The 19924-nt window shown below is 35.8% G+C and overlaps 1 protein-coding gene across 3 annotated transcripts in view; it reads left to right on the top strand.

The window, feature by feature from the left end:
• The first annotated feature begins 19554 nt into the window (after positions 1–19554).
• LOC125227825 (LIM domain only protein 7) overlaps positions 19555–19924 on the top strand; it is a 152376-nt gene continuing 152006 nt past the window's right edge. For all 3 annotated transcript variants that reach the window (XM_048132216.1, XM_048132208.1, XM_048132192.1), the window contains exon 1: positions 19555–19674. The gene's annotated coding sequence lies outside the window, so the exon portion shown is untranslated. The remainder of the gene's footprint in view (positions 19675–19924) is intronic.

The following is a 19924-nucleotide window of genomic DNA, read 5'->3' as shown; positions in this document are numbered from 1 at the left end:
GGAAAGGACTTTTTTATTCTTTAAAAACAGATAGCAAAATCGCATTTTATCCACAAGAGTGCAAAGGATATTTAAAATCCGAACGTGTCATTAGTTACTTTTTTAAATATAATTTCTTGTAAAGGGACGTCCCAGACAGGACAATTTTCTCCCTGTGCTTAAATTGTCTTAACAAATCATGTGATGCGAACGTAAAAATAATTTCATATCGAATTGTATCCGACTAAAAACATTAAATTCAAACAATTTCGTAACATGATTTTACCATAAAACACTTGAAATCGTACAAGAAATTGTATTTTTGACTCTTCCATTATACTTATTCAGAACGCACCTTAAGTAACATTGCAATCTCAAAACGCGTGAAACGGAACGCACCCAAATAGAATTTTCTTCTTGATTCTTAAGACGTGGTAGCGTATATATTAGCGGCAGATATACCAATGTATCTCAGTAATTACACAACCGATTAGAATATTGAATGACAATTTTACTATTGAGGATATTTACTACATTATTGTAATCGTCGTTACACGATTATTTAACTTTCATAGCAGAGATTTTCGGCTCAAAGATGACTCTTTTTTTACAAAGATTTGGTTGGTACAGACAAATGGGGCGGATTTAAAGCTTTAAACTTACCATGTAGATTAGTCGCAACACACACTTCAATAATATCATTGTGATTTATCGAATAATTGTTGTTTTCTATACTATAAGCGGTAAAAACCGTTTTTCCGCATACGTCCTTATAGAATAAGCTAGCGCGCAAGCATTTTTGTATGAGATCGCTGCCCCTTCACTCCGCCGTCACCGGCCACAAGCGTAGGACGTTAGTCGTTTTTGCTTCTAAACACAAAGTCCACAAAAAGCTCATCCGTGAGAAAAACACTACATAAAATGGCGAATAAACCAGGTAAAATCAGAAAAAGAAAGGCTATGATGATTGAACGTGCTAAGAATATGGTAAAGAAAAGGTAAATATTATCATTTGACTTACTATTTGTCACATCGTCTAATCAAATGAGTTTTTTTAAAGTATTTGTCAAAGAGTTTAGATATCTAGACAAAATTTCATCTGATTGAAATAGTTCTAACGTCCTGGAATATGGAGATATAAATAAATAAATAAAATAAAAAACTAACAAGTACCTATACCTTTCTATAGGTATAATTAAATTTAACATCATACAACGTATATTTAATAATTAACAGTATTAAAAAGGTTTTATTAAACAAAATTTATTTCAATATTTGGTAATGAACACATATTTCAGAAAATTAGAAGAGAGTTTGAAAATCAAACCATTGGAGTCGTCATTGGACCAAATGTCATGTGATTCGGAAGAGTATGTATCTTTTTATGATTTTCTGAAGCATTAAGGTATTGTGACTATTGAGATGCAAACAAATTATTTTATTTTATAGGAAACGCGACAATGCTCCACTGCAATACACCGAATTAGAAAATGTGACTGTTTAGTTTTAATACCAGTTTCGGAACGTTTCTAAATTGTTTACATGTCATGTCTCACTCGCACATCATTTTATCATATAATATATGATGCCCAATTCCCCATACGAAATAAATATATTATATTTATTTCGTATGGGGAATGGGGCATGCGCAAAAGACGCTACTTATATTTGGAACTAAGTTTAAAAATTTTATGACAAGAGAAAAAAATAATGTCAGTGGAAGAAAGAAAATTGACGTCCACGGCGGTGGTGGACTGCGGATAAAATTAAAGAAAATTTGTGTTTAATATACGGTGAGCGGAAAAGCCGTACCATATTACGCGGCGACCTACAACACGAAGCGCGGGTGAGTGTAGGGCTTATTTATATATATATTTCCTTTAAGTTCTCTTCATTTTTGTTTTGCACCCCGAAACGGTGAAAATCTTCCTTAGGTGTCCGGACAGAACCAGCGCCCTTTTGTCCAAAGAACCCAAACTCACGCCAATCGGGTGGCGGGGAGGTTCTTTGGTACAGTGACATTCACGTAAGATTAAAAATAACATTCCTAAATATTGCCAGTGGTTATGGTTTGGCACGTAGATTGTAAATATTCACGTGTAGGTATCAATATCAATTTTCAGGTATTATGATGGCAAAAACATACCACGTGACGACGAAGTCACTTCTAAAGCTACAGTAAGAATTTAATGCAATATTTTCAGGAGCTACTTCAAATTAATCAATTTTATTTAATATATTAACGCAATTGTAGTCCGTACAGTTACATCAAGTCGATTGCTTGTTGGTCGTTGATTTCTTAGCCAAAAGATGAACGGAGCGTTTTCTATATAATAAGGATTTATTTAAGTTTTAATTTGTATGAAAACGGGTATGTTCAAAATATTGTCTTCGGTTACCGCGATAGTTACTCATGAAATAAAACTATGGAAACGGATTAAATCGCGTATAATGAATTTAAAATACATCCCGACGTTTCGAACTCTTTACAGCGTTCGTGGTCAACGGGTGACTGAGGATAAATTAAAATGTGCAAAAGCTACCCACTTACAAGAAATATTAACGAACCATGACCACAAATAATATAAACTGCTAAGGCAGGTTCACACACTATTAATAAAGCTAGCTATACAATATTCAAAAAAAAAAAATATATATATATATATATATTGTATAACTAGCTTTATTAATAGTGTGTGAACCTGCCTTAGAAGTCTATATTATTTGTGGTCATGGTTCGTTAATATTTCTTGTAAGTGGGTAGCTTTTGCACATTTTAATTTATCCTCAGTCACCCGTTGACCACGAACGCTGTAAAGAGTTTGAAACGTCGGGATGTATTTTAAATTCATTATACGCGATTTAATCCGTTTCCATAGTTTTATTTCATGGGTATGTTCAACTAAAGAATCTGTACCCAAAACGTGAACTAGGAAAATTTTCTGGTTCATCTTTTAGGTTGCGTTCTTTTAGGATTCTAGTAAATGAATTTTGCGTCAAATTAGTTCGTTCAATTCATTTATGTTGTGTCCAGAACATGAACCAAATAAATTAATTCGTCCAAGTTTTAGGTAGTGGTTGCAAAAATGAACGCTTTAATCTTCAGAATATTTCTATATTTTTTAACTAACGCATGTTGTTTTTAAATATTTTAAGACCATTTTATATTAATATACTAATGCATTTACAATAGGCGCAAAGTTAAACTGTTTCCCACAAATGCTACTTTTGCCCCCGTCTGTTCATCTGTTGAAGTTACATCGTTCATATATTGGGCACCTTATTCTGACTTTATCCTGGTTCATCTATCGGGGTCAAATCGTTCAGAGATAGGGCACTTTGTTGAACTACTGGGAATTTTGACCCCTTTTTAGATATAATTGTAACGGTTTATCGTTATCTCTAACAAAAATCCTATTAAATAAAAATAAATAATTAACCAAAATATAACTATAAACTACTATAATACATTTTTACATACATTCTTCTAAATAAAATATTCAAGAACTTAAAAAAATAAAAAACAATGTAAAATAAATATACGTACAAACAGAATTGACGATTGCATTTGTTATTAGTTAAAACTAGATGCGAATACAAAAGACTACGTCACCGCTCCAGATAAGCGATAGGCGCTGGTCAACGTATGAGGCGCATTCGCGCTCGCATTCCCTACCACGGCTCCGACAGCGAAAGGTCAAGTTACCTAAAACTCTCATAACGTCAGACGACATGGAGTGACAAATTTATTTTAAATTTTAACTACAATTAAATGTGTTAAGTGCCAGTTTTTCCCCAAATAGGGTGAGTGTTTTGAATATTTTGTAGAACTAGATTTAAGGTTTCTTCCATAGTTCATAGTCTTAATAAGGAATCATTTTCTTCATTCAATCATTATTCATTTATTTCTTTCTGGGTTCATCTTTCTCTATCCGCTTAGTAACAATATGTTTTCCTTAGAAACAATGTTGGAATTAACAAGCTTCTCGATCTTTCTAGAAATATGGTTCTACCCGCTTTATAAAAATCTTAATCATTCTTGTGGAATTTTCGCTTAATTTTAATTTAAATGCATATAAATAGAAACCAATCTGTAGTTAATCTACATTAATAATGTTTTTAAAAGTTTTTTTATTAGCAAAAGTACTTTTAGTTAAATAAAAATTACTTCCTTTTTGTTAAAAAAAAATGATGATTTAACTTGTGACTGCCACATCATTGATTACCTTTTTTAACGCTTTGGGGTTCACTAAACCAGCCTACATCTCATTAGCACTTTTAATTTGGCCAAAGTTCCGGATGTCGCAGTCACTTGTTCGAAATTGGACTTTTCTTGAAACGGCCATTTTACCGGAATTCCAGGGAACAAGTCTGGGGTCGTTAACTGGACCCACAATTTGGATGCGCGCGCGCCTGCACACGTTCCGGAAGGTTCCGGAAGGAAGACTGGCGGTCCGGAACGGCCTCTGATGACGGCCACGCCCAGTACGACTTCGGCGGCGTAGTGCAGGGAAGTGACCCCTAACAAGGGCTTGTTTCTTCGTTTATTGTAACCGGCCAGCTCAGGAAATACCTACCCACGATCCTGGATAATTAGATAGGTTTTTTTCATTTAAAATATAGTTTGTAAAATTTTTCTATCGGAGTTTTTTTCTTCTCTCTAGTTTTTTTATTCTACCCTAGTTTATGCGACGCTAAACGTCACATTGGCGCCCACACTGGTTATTTTCTGAGCTGTGCATGTTTGAAGCAAGTCCTTGGCCTTTTTCTTCTCTTGGTTTTCTTTGGTGTTGGTGGCTTTTTAATATTTTCACCTGTAATTTTCTTCTAGTTTCTAAGTTTGATTTCTGCAGTTGCTTGGTACGTGGTTGTACTATTTACATTATTATTGTTACAGCGTTCATTTGTAGTTATTTATAAAATAATATTGCATATTTCCTATTATAAAACTTCTAAATACGTTTATAAAAGTCTATCGAGTCCTACATTCCACTTACTCAGCAACTAAACCTAACTGCTTTTAATCAATTGTAATCAAAACACACACTTGTCTCAAAACATGGCGTATCCTATTAAATATTTGTCACTCCAAAAAGCTGAACTTGAATATGAGGTGATTCTCAGAGGTGGTTCAACTGGTTCGGTACAGGAGCTTCGAAGCCAGATAATTAAATTAGGAATACCTCCTGAGGACATTTTAGAATCCCATTTAGAGCCTGCGGTTGACCTTGACGCTGTTAAGGACAGTCTTGCTAAGTCCCAAACGATGTTGACCTCACTCAAGTCTAAATTTGATAAGACCCTGTTCTTACGAACTGAAAACCTACTACATCATATATATCACAGACTTAGGCGAATCACGAACGTCGGTGCCACGTTAGTTGATCAGCACAAAAATTATTGCACTTCCTTTAACAATCAATATAAAGAAATTACAACGCTGAGACCGGCATCTTCAACTTCTAATACAAACGCAGTCTCAGTTCTGGAACCTGAGGCTACAGTGGTTCATTGCGATCGCAACCTAACCTCCGACTTAGCAAAGCTAAAATACTCGGGCAAGGCCTGCGTGTTTTCTTTCATTCAAAGAGTTGAGGAGTTCGTGGAGGCTAGGAACATATCAAAGGAGCGTATTTTGAAATTTGCGTACGAGATTTTTACGGAGGACGCGTTACATTGGTTCCGATGTAATAAAGAGGCTTTCCAAAGTTGGGACGATGTCGTGGTTCTATTAAAAAAAGACTTCAGCCCAAGAGATTACGATTATCGCCTTACTAATGAGATAAAATCTCGCACGCAAGGGGAGCAGGAAAATATATCTATTTACTTGTCTATTATGCATGGCATGTTCGCGCGCTTGGTTAAGCCGTTGTCTGAGGACGAAAAGCTCGAAATTATTCTACACAACATCCGGCCATGCTATGCAAGCACTCTGGCTGCTTCGCCCGAAATCAAGGACCTGAAGACTCTTAAAAACCTTTGCTCAAACTATGAGGACATTCAATCACGCTTGTCCTTGTTTCACGAACCACCCAGAGTGACTTCTGAAACCCTAGCCCCAGATTTTGCCTACACTAAACATCATAAAAATAATAATTACTATACAAATAAAAACTATCAAAGTACAAATACAAATGAAAGACAGAAAAATTATTACAATCAAAATAAATATCCTAACTACTCCGGCTCTTATAACTACAACAAACCTAAACCTACAGATGAAAAACCTAATACTACTAATGCTGTACAAGCTTCACCGAGCAGTTCAACTAAAGTAAGCGCCACTTATGGCTCGCGTAAGTACTGTCCTCGGTGCCGCACTGATACACATTCCTTAAAAGAGTGTAAACAACCTCACTTCCCAATCTGTTTTAAATGCGGCCAGAAAGGTGTACGTTATCCTGAGTGTAAATCTTGTAACTCGAAAGACACAAAAAACTAAATTCGGTGGATTGTAGTGCGAAAGAGCCTTCTAATATATCCAGTGATAAATTTAATGATACAGAGTGGAAATCTTGGCTCAATTTTATATCAAAATTTTTCACTTGCTATTCAGTCACTGCAATCCACGATTCAGGTAATATAAATAGCAGACCATTTGTGTCAGTTCAAATTAACGGTAAAACACTACATGCTTTATTAGATACTGGTAGTGGTTACACAATTCTTGGCAATAATTATCATAAGGTTTTCTTGGATGCGGGTTTCAAACTAAATACTAAAGAAACTCTGAATTTGTATGGAGCTGGCAAGCATAGACTGAACAATATTGGTATGATTAATCTGCCTGTCTCGTTTTTGGATCAGACTCACATCTTGAAAGCTTACATAGTACCAGAGGTAGAAAACTCCTTAATCTTAGGTATGGACTTCTGGAGACTTTTTGATTTGTTCCCTAAGCATCTAGATGCTGTTATTTTACCTAAGGATGTCGATCAATTAAATACCTTAACACTTGACACTCAACCCACACACTTGTGTGACTACGATCATCTCTCTCCTGAACAGAAGGTTACGGCTGACCATATTACAGCTCAATTTCGCAATATTTCATATGAAGAGCGCGGTCTAGGGCGAACTTCTCTAATTTCTCACAGTATAGATACGGGTGATGCTTTGCCTATACGTCAGAGATACTATAGAATGTCTCCTGAAAAACAGAGAATACTAAATGCTCAACTTGATGAAATGCTACGTGAAAATGTTGTAGAGTCTTGCGAGAGCCCTTGGTCGTCCCCAGTTCTTTTAACACCTAAAAAAAATGGCGAAATGAGATTGTGCTTGGATAGTCGTAAACTGAATGCAGTTACTATCAAAGATGCCTACAGCATTCCTTACATTTCAGAGATACTTGATAATCTGCGTGACGCAAAGTATTTGTCTAGTTTGGATTTGTCGAAAAGTTTTTGGCAAATTCCAATCAAGAAAGAGGATCGGTGTAAATCAGCGTTTTATATTCCTTCGCGCGGTACTTTTCAATTTGTTTCTATGCCCTTTGGCTTAACCAATGCTCCGGCAACGCAACAAAGACTGGTTGATATGTTGTTCTATGGGCCTGATTTTGAGCATAAAGTATTCGTCTACATCGACGACATTATCATTGTCTCGTCATCCTTTGAAGAACATATCTCCCTGCTGGTTAGAGTTCTGGAGAAACTTAAAATGGCAAACTTAACCATTGGATTCCAAAAGTGCCAATTCTTTAGGAATAAACTGTCGTATCTAGGCTATGTAGTGGATAGAAACGGTCTACAACCAAATCCAGAAAAGATAGAGGCGATCGTGAACTATCCGACACCTACTAACCGTAAGGAAGTTCGTCGATTTCTTGGAACGGCATCTTGGTATCGTCGGTTCATTCCAAATTTTAGTACAATAGCGGCACCACTAAATAAACTTACTTCTCAAGCTAAAAACTCTCCGCCTTTTTATTGGTCTACAGAAGCTGAAAATGCTTTCCGTACTCTAAAAGAAGCTTTAATATCTTCTCCTATATTGTCGTGCCCAGACTATTCGCAGCCCTTCCAAGTACATACAGATGCGAGTGATTACGGCGTTGGCGCGGTTCTTACACAACAGCTAGACAATGAGGAAAAAGTTATAGCCTACATGAGTAAGTCCCTTTCGAGTCAAGAGCGTAACTACAGCGCAACGGAACGAGAGGCACTGGCTGTACTTACGGCGATCGAACACTGGAGATGCTACTTAGAGAACGGCCAAAAGTTCGTGGTGTACACCGATCACTCGTCCTTAAAGTGGTTCCTAAATTTAAATAACCCTACGGGTCGCTTAGCTCGTTGGGGAGTGCGCATGTCCTCATTTAACTTTGAGATCAAACATCGTCGCGGTTCGGAAAATGTGGTACCAGACAGTCTCTCACGTTCTGTTACTATTGCCGATATTGACGAGATTCCAGTAAGTGGTGACATGTTTTATTCTACGAGTGACTCATGGTATTTAAACATATACAACGGTTGTCAAAATACTCCTACTTCATTTTTAAACTACAAAGTAAGCAACGGCAAACTATTTAGGTTTAAAAAAGCTTAAATCCGCTAACACGAGAGTTCGAATGGAAAGAAGTTATTCCTCTAGAATTTAGACTCAATACTATACTTAAATATCATTCGGAACCTACCGCTGCCCACTTAGGAATATATAAAACGCATAAACGGCTTTCTTTAAATTATTTTTGGCCCGATATGCATCGCGATGTAGTTAAATTCGTTTCAAGTTGCGATATCTGTTGTGCTCATAAGCATGCTACTCATGCTACTCTTGGCGTCATGGGCCGTCCTAAAGACTGCTCACGCCCTTTTCAAATGTTAAGCATGGATCTCATAGGTCCTCTACCTCCTTCTAGACAACAGAATACTTTTATATTCGTTGTGACATGCTGTTTTTCAAAGTATTCTCTTTTATTTCCCATTAGACGCGCAACTTCCGAGATTATAGCAAAACTAATCGAGGAAAAAGTTTTTTTAGTTCATGGCATTCCCAGTACTGTTCTCATGGACAATGGTAAACAATTCACGAGTAATGTATTAAAGAAGTTGTTTAGTGATTATAATGTGCCTAATGTAAGATTCACGCCTAAATATAGCCCACAAGTTAACACCGTTGAACGTTACAATAAAGTTATCGTTACAGCAGTGTCATCTTATATAGAAAATGATCATCGGTTTTGGGACATCAATCTACCTAAAATTCAATTCGCTATGAACACAGCTGTAAATGAGGTGACAAAGTATAGTCCTGCATTTCTTGTCCATGGCCGAGAATTAGTCACTAGCGGTTTACACTATATCGATGTTGAACTGGACGACGAAATAATTTTTGCCCCTAGAGATGAATATGCCGAGAATATAGGTCATTTGCGAAAAATATTCGACAAAGTCCAATCCTCTCTAGTTCAATCCCATACTAGGAATAGTGAACACTATAATCTACGCCGTAGGGATCACCACTTCAACGTTGGCGATATAGTTTGGAAAAAAACGTTTTACCTTAGTGACAAAAACAACATGTTTTCCAAGAAACTAGCTCCTAAGTATGTCCAGTGTAAAATCGTAGCTAAGAAATCTAATTTAGTATATGAACTAGAAGACATGCAAGGGAACAATTTAGGTGACTGGCATATTAAAGATTTTAAATTGACTAATTACAAAGTTTAACTGGACTGCAATAATCATCTATCAATAATTTCTGTATTAATTGTCTAAATTTAATTATCAATCTCATAACACGTGCTTGTAAACGCTAGTGTACTTCCGAAATATCCTAATATTCTATCACTATTAAACATTACAAACCCCTACCGGTTTGAAAAGGTTCTACAAAATAAATTGGTTAGCAAGTTTTTTACAGTGACATTAATTTGATGGATTCGATTACACCATTAATAATTTTAACTGAGGTTGATGATTAAACTAAGTGAAGAACCATTAATATATACATAAGAGTATGTATACAATCGTAAAAGTATAATACTCAGTCTGTTAGGACGCGAAAACATAAATAGAAATGTTTATTGCTTATCTACTTGTGTGAAGAATGAATGAAGTGGAGGAGTATGATGAGATGGAGGTATGTTTGATAGTTGTGTATATATTGAGCAGACGACAGAAATAGCGGGTTTTCCCAGAAAAAACCCTAACCTAAAAAGAGGGGTATGTAACGGTTTATCGTTATCTCTAACAAAAATCCTATTAAATAAAAATAAATAATTAACCAAAATATAACTATAAACTACTATAATACATTTTTACATACATTCTTCTAAATAAAATATTCAAGAACTTAAAAAAATAAAAAACAATGTAAAATAAATATACGTACAAACAGAATTGACGATTGCATTTGTTATTAGTTAAAACTAGATGCGAATACAAAAGACTACGTCACCGCTCCAGATAAGCGATAGGCGCTGGTCAACGTATGAGGCGCATTCGCGCTCGCATTCCCTACCACGGCTCCGACAGCGAAAGGTCAAGTTACCTAAAACTCTCATAACGTCAGACGACATGGAGTGACAAATTTATTTTAAATTTTAACTACAATTAAATGTGTTAAGTGCCAGTTTTTCCCCAAATAGGGTGAGTGTTTTGAATATTTTGTAGAACTAGATTTAAGGTTTCTTCCATAGTTCATAGTCTTAATAAGGAATCATTTTCTTCATTCAATCATTATTCATTTATTTCTTTCTGGGTTCATCTTTCTCTATCCGCTTAGTAACAATATGTTTTCCTTAGAAACAATGTTGGAATTAACAAGCTTCTCGATCTTTCTAGAAATATGGTTCTACCCGCTTTATAAAAATCTTAATCATTCTTGTGGAATTTTCGCTTAATTTTAATTTAAATGCATATAAATAGAAACCAATCTGTAGTTAATCTACATTAATAATGTTTTTAAAAGTTTTTTTATTAGCAAAAGTACTTTTAGTTAAATAAAAATTACTTCCTTTTTGTTAAAAAAAAATGATGATTTAACTTGTGACTGCCACATCATTGATTACCTTTTTTAACGCTTTGGGGTTCACTAAACCAGCCTACATCTCATTAGCACTTTTAATTTGGCCAAAGTTCCGGATGTCGCAGTCACTTGTTCGAAATTGGACTTTTCTTGAAACGGCCATTTTACCGGAATTCCAGGGAACAAGTCTGGGGTCGTTAACTGGACCCACAATTTGGATGCGCGCGCGCCTGCACACGTTCCGGAAGGTTCCGGAAGGAAGACTGGCGGTCCGGAACGGCCTCTGATGACGGCCACGCCCAGTACGACTTCGGCGGCGTAGTGCAGGGAAGTGACCCCTAACAAGGGCTTGTTTCTTCGTTTATTGTAACCGGCCAGCTCAGGAAATACCTACCCACGATCCTGGATAATTAGATAGGTTTTTTTCATTTAAAATATAGTTTGTAAAATTTTTCTATCGGAGTTTTTTTCTTCTCTCTAGTTTTTTTATTCTACCCTAGTTTATGCGACGCTAAACGTCACATAATCATTTTTATAAAATTACTGAATCGTAACACGAGTCCCGAAAGTAGCTTATTCTAAACTCAATTAAATGCGCTATCACATAAAAAAACATATATAAATAAATTGTCAAAGTTAGGAAATTCGCTTAACTGTTCATCTATTGGTGATTTCACCCTAGTAGGTAATTTTATCTTCTATGCTTGTATGAATTTATTACAATTTCACTACACGTACTTACGTATCTTGAAAGTCTTGAAAACGGGTATCAATGATTTCACTGTTCCTTGTAAAAAAATATTTGGTACATACAAACATAAAATACTGTGTATTTGTTTGAAAGTCCTAACCACAATTATGCGAGTAATATTCACTTCCAATAGGAAGTCTGTAATATCATCCTAATAATTACATACATATGTATATAATGAACGTGTCGAATTAGCAGGTACAAATTATTTGTAGTCGGTTATGAATACACAAATTTAAAATATAAATTACATTACAGCTCTAAGATGTCTATGTCCTACTGCAACGGGCGGTTGCAAGAATCTTATATACATGTATTCGCACGGGTACTATACCTACATATAAACCTTTTTCTACAATCACTCTATCTATTAAAAAAAACCGCATCAAAATCCGTTGCGTAGTTTTAAAGATTTAAGCATACATAGGGACATAGGGACAGAGAAAGCGACTTTGTTTTATACTATGTAGTGATGAAGTGATATAAGGTTCTTGGGCGGTTGCGATCCACGATGACAGTCACGACATTCATGACGTACACAACCGTGTTAAAAACCGCGCGCACGGGGAAAGATTGCGGGGGGAGCATAGAGGGGACTGCGTGTTGCGGGGTGCAATCGGCACATTTCAGATTTTATTGTTTACCACTTCCACGCCTTAATTTGAAACTTTTGTGGTGTGGTGGTCGGTGCATCGTGGAAATTGTAATAAACGCAAATTGACTTATTTCTGTGCAATTATGTTCCAGTTACTTTTATTGCGTGTTTCCTCGCTTTAGTGAGGTGAAAAGTTATGTGTTACACACGGGATGTAAAGGTATTTTACCTCGTGTGTATTGCAACACTCTCTACGCTCAGGATTCTATTTTTGAACTACTCGCTTCGCTCAGGATTCTATTTTCGAACCACTCGCTTCGCTCGTGGTTCAACCATAGAATCCATTCGCTAGCTCGTAGTTCAACCCTAGAATCCATTCGCTAGTTCGTGTTGCAATTCCACACTCGGTTAAAATACAACTTTTCTCCCTTGTATAAAAAATAACTATTTCTCAAACATGCAATGAAATATTGTCTTTACGTTCCTTAAAATGGGCTGGGAAGTATCGCTTTTTGGGCGCAACAACTCGAGAGGACTGTAAAGGGATTTCATATTATTTTTTAGGCCTAGGCCTGCAAAGTAACTTTTTTTTATAAAATATTGTCCTTTAGAGCATTTTTTTTTTATTTGGCATTGTATGTTTGAGAAAAGCACTATACATGCCTCGGCGTGAAAACGGATTCCCGGCCTCGTATCCCTATCCGTATCCTCGTATATACCCACTTGGCCGGAAATCCTCATTTTCCCGGCCTCTGATGTAATGTACTATTAATAAGTACAGGATATCTGCACCATGAGACCTAAGGTACAGACAGATAGGGAAGGAAATGGGTAATGGAAAGGATTTTCTCACTGCTACCAACAGTGAGAGGAAAACCTTATACTCAAAGGATACAGCCACGATGTCCAGGAATTGTTTAATTTTATTTTCCCCTCACTAGCTCGGAAACACGTGTTTTGTCCTTTAATACCAGCGGGTAAAAACGCATTTTATCCACTAGTGGGTAAAGTAATTTGACCTTGAATAAAGTCAAATTAACTGCTTTAAAGTTGATAAAAGTGGGTGACTCCAGTAATAAAGATGATTTACCACCTGTGGAACTACTGGAAGCAGTGATAGACGCATTTTTTACGTTGTAGTTTCCTCGCTATGGTGAGTGGAAAAGTTTTGTGTTACACTCGGGTGCAAATTGTATTTTACTTCTCGTGTGTTAAAATACAACTTTGCCCCCTTGTATAACAAATAACTATTTTATAACAAATAACTAAATAATAATAGATTAAGAGTTTTGTTTGTAAAATTCTATAAAAAATGACTGAAATAAACAGTTTAAATTTTAATTTTTTTTTTATTGTTCTCTCTATATTATTATTGTTCTCTTTGTTTTTTCTCTTTTATGATATCTAAGTTTCGTGTCGCATTGGTTTTACTGTAATGTCATGTAAACATGTTTTACTAATAAATAAATAAATAATAAATACCTAAATAAAATAACCTAACCACAAAATTTAAATTAAAAAAAAAACCCTATGTAGGGACCGATTTTCATGAAACATGGCTAAGAACACTCTTGACTAATTCAGCTGTCAAACGAAAAAAATCTAAATAGGTTCTTCCGTTCGGGAGCTACGATGCCACAGACAGACACACAGTCAGACAAACAGACAGACAGACACGTCAAACTTATAACACCCCGTCGTTTTTGCGTCGGGGGTTACAGTCGGTTCATCTTTACTTGTCCTATCATGTAAACAAACGAAACGTCAAGTATGATCAAAGACAATTACTAGTGATTGGAAATGTCGAATAATTTGTAAATAAACGCTGCTAAAGTCATCAGAGGATTTTCAATTTTACGTCACACAATATCTATGTAAAAACCAAAATTTAATTAGGTTTCGTCGCATTTGCAACAATCCTATGGAAAAGGCTAGTACAGTATTCATTTTATACTTAGTACCTAACATTAACACTAATAAAAAAAAATATACTGATATAATATTTATTGTAAAGAGGTAGGAAATAAAAACTTAAAAAAAGTCGGTTAATAAATCTGATAAATTATTGTAATTAATATCAACGCATTTTTTCCAAGCTATACAAACTCAAACGTTAATATCGATCGTTCATAACGATAAGTTGTCATCTCAACATTACGAGTCATAGACAATCTAGACTTCGTAATGTCAGGAGTTTGTCATGTCATCCGTTCGTAATTACAATTATTGATGAAAATCGTTTTAGAAATGATATTTTTCAGTGGTTTTTTAATTGATTTCAATACTTTGTGAGTTTATTTAAGTAATTAAGTTAAGTTAAGCAATTCCAGAGAAAAGTGAAATAATGTTTTCCAGCAGTGTTTGTATACATGATTGGACAAGTATGGTTGAACTGAGTGTAAATACAACAAAAAGTGCATGCCGTTTTTCGAGACATGCGTCGCTTAATGACATTATCCGTCGGTCCCTTGCAACCATCAATGTGCCTGCTCTCCTTGAGCCGACTAGCATAATCAGAGACGATGGCAAAAGGCCTGATGGAGTGTCCTTGGTCCCTTGGAGTATGGGACGAATGTTAGTGTGGGATGCTACTTGCGTAGACACGTTGGCACCGTCTCACCTCCAACGGACCAATAAAAGCGGGCGCAGCGGCAGAGTGCCGAAATTTTGAAACGTAATACATAAATACAAAAGTCTTGGCAAAGAATACCTTTTTGTACCTTTTGGCGTAGAAACTCTAGGTCCATGGGTTCCCAGCGCGAACAAGTTGTTCACAGAAATCGCGAAGCGTCTGGTTAAGGTAACTGGTGACCTAAGAGCTGGCGACTTCCTCGCACAACGTATCAGCATTACGATACAACGAGGAAATGTCGCCAGTGTCCTTGGTACAATGCCCCAAGGGCCTATTTTAGACATTAGTTAGCTTTTAAGCTTAGTCTTAGCTTCCTATATAATAAAATTATGTAAATATGTTCATTTTAAATAAAAATTGTGGAAAAAAAATACATTTTTTGATTTAGGTAAGTACAGAGTTCGAGTTTGGCTCTACATGATTTACATACACATTAAAGTTAATAAACGAGTAAGTACTTCTACATATGCGAACAGCACAGCTCTACTCAGTTTCCATCATCCTAAAATAGATCAATCATAAATTATAAATTATTATAATATACGATCTCATCAAATCAGTATAGCAGCAAATTATACTGAATCGGCAAATGAGGTCCGTTCTCTTCGCAAGGTGATCCACGATTACCATAAAGTCACGTTAAACCTGTTTAAATAAATCTCGATCCAAATTAGAGACATTTTGTATTAATAATAGTATTAAATTAAAATATGCTATTCATAAATATCGGCGTCATAATCATAACAGTATCCCGTGGCATAGTGCTTTGAATTCCACTTCAATCTACATATCCACAACTTCAAATCAAGAGTGAACAGGCATCTTCTGGCCTCTAGGCAAGCTCACTCCATCGTAGACCACGTCTTTGCCTTTGGCTAGTCTGTGGCCAAGAGTAAGCCCATTTACTTATAAAATAAAAAAAACTTATGAAAGTTATGAAATACCAAAACTATTTTACCTATAATACGTAATTAGTTACGTGCCCATATTTTGGAGGTTCCGTTTTCATACACAATACTTATTTTGCAAATTATTATTATTTGCAATCTTCTTAACTCAGCCTACTTATCTTTCATTACGCATTAGTTGTATAATATACTGAACTAACCTACTTAACCACAAAATTAAAATTTTGAAAAAAATCCCGACATAGTGGACCGATTTTCATGAAACATGGCGTGATGGCTAACAACACTCCCCGAACACTCCCTACTAACTCAGCTTTCAAACAAAAAAGCTAAATCTAAATCGGTTCATCCGTTCGGGAGCTACGATGCCACAGACACTAGACAGACACACACACACTGACCGACAGACAGACAAACAGACAGACACGTCAAACTTATAACACCCCGTCGTTTTTGCCTCGGGCGTTAAAAATTTCTTGTGTTTAATATTTTCTTGTGTTAAATGTTATGTTTCATTTAAAAATAAAAATTTCGAGCTTAAAATCGGTTCACTGATATTCACGTTACGACCAAGTATGTTGAAAAATTAGTAATACTACGCAGTCATAGATGGCGTTGTAATCACAGGTAAATAAGAAACGAGGAATCTCAGTGTTTTGATAATACCTGATTAACATTCTACATAGTATGAAATAAAATATAAAGACTGTCAGATATTTTTCAGCATTAGTATTATTAGCAACTTTTAAGAGAATGTAGTTAATTTGTATAGAAGATAGCGCGAGATGGAGTGCAGTCGTGCGGTGCAAGCGAGAACTCTGCGGCGTTCGGATACTTTCTACGCATGATTAATGCAGGTGGTATTTTTTGAAGCACAGTCTATTTAAACTTTCTTTTGTCGATTTTAAGGTCGTTAGAACGTGTATTACGTAAACGTACATAATATCACAATGAAATATGTACACAAAACGTAAGATTTTATTGTTTATCTGTAAGTATATCACTCAACAAAAATCTATAAATTAGTAATTATCATACAAAATTAAATTTTCATTTGAAGTCGATAAATGGATACGATGCCACTGTTAGGTTTTCCTGGCTATCCCTAGAATTGATTCAATTTATTTTATGTCTATAACTAGTGACTTCAATTTATCAAAACCGATTTTCATTATTTATAATGTAAATTTATCAATTTGCGCTACCTTAAAGTTGTCTGGGAGAAATCGCTCTTTAGCGATAATAGTGTTGTTTACCTTTGTTCGTGTTGCTCTTTTATTTTTTATTGTTGTTTTTTTATCAAGGTGTGCAGTAAAGAGTATTTGTATTGTATTGTAAAGATAGGAGCTCAGCGCTTCACGCTTGAATGTAAACAAAAAATCTTTTACTTTTTACTTCCTACGGTTATAATAAATTTAAAAACGAAAAAAATTGTCTAGGGTGCTACTCACACAAGGCAGTATTTCTTACTTTCAAATTTATTCTGAGCTTGATAGCAACGATCGCAAACGTTTTTCCACGATGTAAAAAATATTTAGACAAATTATTACGATATAATTATATACGATATAAATATTTTAGATGATATTTATTAATGTACCAATGAGGGTTATCTATCTTAAAGAAATTAAATGATTCAGCCTACCTATATTTATTACTATACGCCCCACTGTTGGGCAAATGCCTCCTCTCATGCATCATGCATGAGAGGGCTTGGGCTAATGTCCTTCCGTTAGCCATGCGGACTGGGGACTCCACTTACCTTGATACGTCACCCGTGAATTCCGTCACTGAAAAACTAGTAGCAAATCTCTGTAAAAAAGCGTGAAATTATTTTTTTCTAGGGGACGATAAATCTTGTGCTTTTTAAATTTGCCGCTTTTTTTACGAAATGACTATACACGGTGTAACATGAGGAAACCGAAAGATTTTAACTACGCATTTCTGAGGGCAAAACAAAGATGAAATGTTATATGACGTCAAACAAATAACGCCAAAAAAATTTTTTTGCGTATTTTTTTTTGTGATGTTTTTACATAAAAAGTAAATGTTATTCGTAAAACTGGCACTTTAAATAAAAAAAATACATTTTTTTTCTAAAAACATACTTTTTACTAGTTACTTTTTGATATCTATCAACGAGGATAGTTGAGTGAGTATATCCGATAACGGCATCATCGCCATTAAAACAACGTTTTGTTCTGAGAAATAATAAGTTATTGTTATTTTTTTTAATTCTTATAACTCGGAAAATAGGCGAAATCCAGAAAAGTTTATATGACACTTTACTCTTCTAATATGGTGTATCGAATCGCTGCACAAAAAAAACCGGCAAATTCTAAAAAAATCTTTAGCTGGTAACCCGAAGCATAGTGCGAATATTCGTTTTTTTTCAGTATTCGTTCATTTTCATCATTTCGAACCTGATTCCAGTTACAGATTATCGAAAATAGCATGCTTCTCACACTGCTCTTGATCGGTTTAGCCATTATAACATCCGTAATAAAATTTATTTAATGCACTGAGACAAAGGTTGAGGTTATGTACGAACAGTAGGACTAGCACATGATGGCCGCGAGAGTATGTCGCCGCGAGATAGATCAGATAGACTACCCGTCCTTATGTTATTAATACAGTTAGAAGAAGACGTGTCATCTTTCTCGCGGCGACATACTCTCGCGGCCATCATGTGCTAGGCCTACTGAGGTTGACAGTCAGTTTTACATGTAAAATTGTTGCCATATATATGTCGCAGTAAGATAGATAAAGCCGTTATATAGTTATAACCCTAGGGATATAATTATATGTCGTGACATAGTTAAACGAAAGCGATTAATTGCTATCTTACTAGGAATATAACTATAATACGTTACTAGTTTAGTGATATAATTATATGACTGGATTCAGTTTAGTGAAATGATTGTAGGCAGGAGTGCGGCCGTGCGGCGGAGGTATAGTTATAACCCTAGTGATATAATTATATGCCGTAACATAACGATATCACAGAAAAAGTGGCGAAAATTCAATAAATAATTATGCACGAAAACTCAACCGTGACCGTGACGTGAACGACAACTGACGCCGAACGACTGCCTTGTGGTAGCGGGTAAGCTCCCGCCCCCGTCTCCACTGCATCCCCGCACTACACTGCTACAATTATACTACTGAACTTAATCCAGTAATGTAACTATATTACTTAACTAGAGACGTATTATAATTATAATATATTATTCCTAATATATTATCCCTAGTATGATGGTAAGGAATCGCTTTCGTTTAGCTATGTTACGGCATATAATTATATCCCTAGGGTTAATACCTCCGCCGCACCGCCGTAATCCTGGCTACAATCATTTCACTAAACTGAATCCAGTCATATAATTATATCACTAAACTAGTAACGTATTATAGTTATATTCCTAGTAAGATAGCAATTAATCGCTTTCGTTTAACTATGTTACGACATATAACTATATCCCTAGGGTTATAACTACATAACGGCTTTATCTATCTTACTGCGACATATATATAGAATTCTGAAAAAATGCTTGTGCAGCGACTCGCTGGTCAGACTCTAGAATACGCTGTTAAAATTATTCGGTCTCCTCATGTTACAATTTTTACACCATGTAGGTATAATCAAATAAATATAAAACAAAATCTTTGCTACAGGAATCCGAACGGCAAGTGAGTGGGAGATCGCCGGCCGTAACGTAGGCTCACTCAGTTAGCCGCGACTCGCCACGCCGGTCGCCGGGCTCTCGCTCGAACTCTGTGTGAACGTGACCTGTGACCAAACAGTGCTTGTGTGTGTTCAAATACGGAAAACTAACACGTAAGTAAACTAAAACTTTATTTTGATTAAGAATACTTTGCACCTATCAACAAAGAAAGTGCAATTTTAGGTTAGAACGTTCTAAGACTTCAAATTACGCTACAAACCGGTAGTCGGTTTTGAAAACGATTGCTGCTGCGTCTAAATTGAGTTTTGATTGCGTTGAGCTGAGTATGCAAATACTTTCTCCTATCAATAGTGTCCGACATGGTCAGATGGTTGACGAGAACGCGTCTCTAACGGTGGCTTG

This window comes from Leguminivora glycinivorella, chromosome 1, assembly GCF_023078275.1.
Source record: "Leguminivora glycinivorella isolate SPB_JAAS2020 chromosome 1, LegGlyc_1.1, whole genome shotgun sequence".
In the NCBI taxonomy this organism is placed as follows: domain Eukaryota; kingdom Metazoa; phylum Arthropoda; class Insecta; order Lepidoptera; family Tortricidae; genus Leguminivora; species Leguminivora glycinivorella.
Note: the sequence above shows the minus strand (reverse complement) of the source record. Positions and strands in the feature narration are given on the sequence as shown.